General features: G+C 35.3%; 1 protein-coding gene and 1 non-coding gene across 2 annotated transcripts in view; one reads left to right on the top strand and one right to left on the bottom strand.

The window, feature by feature from the left end:
* Window positions 1–2,017, bottom strand: part of RAD50 (RAD50 double strand break repair protein) — a 122,202-nt gene that overhangs the window by 117,506 nt on the left and 2,679 nt on the right. The gene's annotated exons all lie outside the window — the stretch shown is intronic.
* On the top strand, window positions 1,026–1,132 carry LOC122150273. Its single transcript, XR_006163575.1, has one exon. It is a non-coding gene; the product is annotated as a U6 spliceosomal RNA (small nuclear RNA).

Below are 2,017 nucleotides of genomic sequence, written 5' to 3'. Positions count from 1 at the left end.
TATATATAAATATATAAATATATTTATATATATAAAAAGAGAATTCATTAATTCTCTCACCACAAAATTTAACAACCATACACTCTGCCTGTCATCCTATTGAAGTGGATAAACAATGTAGGCTCCTGTTAATCTTTCCAGTTGAGCAATGAATCCCACTTCTTTTTGCCTACTTAAGGATTGCCTTCTGTAATTTTTCCCTCTTTACTGCATCACTTTGCTCCTCTCTCCAGTATTACTCATAACAGCTTATCAACCAACCAAACCAAACCAAACTCAATGCTGTCAAGTCAATTCGACTCATGGCGACCCCTCCTGGGGTTTCTGAGGTGGCATCTCTACAGAAGTAGATTGTCCCATCTTCCTTCCAAGGAGTGGCTGGCTGGTGGGTTTGAACCACCAGTCTTCTGGTTAGCAGTCAAATGCCTTAGGCACTACGCCACCAGAGCTCCCTAACAGCCTATGAGTATTCTCTATTATCTCCCACTTTTAAAACCGCCACTACCACCACCAAAACTCTCCTTGATCTGGAAAAACCTCCTCAGCTACTGCCCTATTTGTTTCTACTTACAGAATATTCATAAAAGAAATTCTGTACATTTCACATCCTTACCTCCTGTATTCTGATTACAGAAACTGGGTTTGTCAATATTATCCATGACCAAACAAAGCCAAACCCTCCTTTTTCTTGAGCTATCAACATTTTTGACAGAGCTGATTTAACACTTTATTCTTTTTATTCTCTAGTCTTCCAAGACCCCACTCTCCCAGTCTTCCTTACTTTATTGTTATTTCAGCATCTTTTGTTGGTTCTTCCTTCTCTTCCAGATTTCTAAATACTAATGTGTCCATCAACAGGGGGTCAACTGAATAAAGTATAAACTATCAACTCAACAGGATACTACTTCCTAGATAAAAAAAAAATAGAACTGTTTATATGCTAACGGATATACAGTATGTCGCTAAATAATATTTCCACGATTGTATAATAAAATTTTATTGATGTATTAAAATACATTTGTGTGGTGCTTGCTTGGGTAGCACATATACTAAAATTGAAATGATACAGAGAAGATTAGGATGGTCCCTACACAAGGATGACACACAAATTTGTGAAGCATTCCGTCTTCTTGACACGAAACAAAATGTGTATGAACTGCTGTATGGAAAATGAATTTGCTCCGTAAACTTTCACCCAAATCATGATAAAAATTAAGAAAAAAAACTGTGTGTATATCTATATACATACAGAGACATGTTTTTGTAAACACAGAAAAAGTTTGGAAGTTTGGAAGAATATACAACAAAGATTTAATATAGTGACTGAGAGATGTTGTAAGAGAGACACATGACTCACTATATATGTTTGAATATGTATGTGTGTGTATATGTGTATGTATGAATAAATAGGAAAAAGCTATAAGCCAAACGTGTAGGAAAATCTACATCCTTTGATAATAGACAATATTAAAAAACAATAAATCAAACATTCATATACAAAGATTTGTTATGATACATTTTAATGAAAAACTAAAAGCAATCTAAACATAAGAAAATTATGCAACTATTAAACATGCGTATATACCACCACAGGGAGGAACCCTGAAAACATTATGCTCAGTGAAATAAATCAAACATAAAAGAACACTGTATAACCAACTTACATGAAATCTACAGAACTAGTAAATCCTACAAGACAAAAGATTAGTGATTACCAGGGTTTGGAGGAGGGGAAATAGGGAGTTAGGAAAGAAGTTTGTAAGAAATTATACATTTTAGGTAGAAAATATTTCAGACACCCAAAAAAGTATAAAAATTAAAAGAATCAACCAAGTACCAAACTTCCAGATTAAGAATGAATTGTAGCTCTTTTACAAAACTCAAAATCATTTGGAGGAAAAAAGAAAAAGGGGGGGGGGGACCAGGTTTGCTGGTCCGATAGAGCCTGGTGGAACCACTGAAACTATGGCCCCTAGCTGCCCTTCAGGTCTGGAATTGAACCCACACCCATGGTTTC

This window comes from Orycteropus afer, unplaced genomic scaffold (genome assembly GCF_000298275.1).
Source record: "Orycteropus afer afer isolate SDZICR_OR568_19922 unplaced genomic scaffold, OryAfe1.0 scaffold00112, whole genome shotgun sequence".
Lineage (NCBI taxonomy): Eukaryota > Metazoa > Chordata > Mammalia > Tubulidentata > Orycteropodidae > Orycteropus > Orycteropus afer.
Note: the sequence above shows the minus strand (reverse complement) of the source record. Positions and strands in the feature narration are given on the sequence as shown.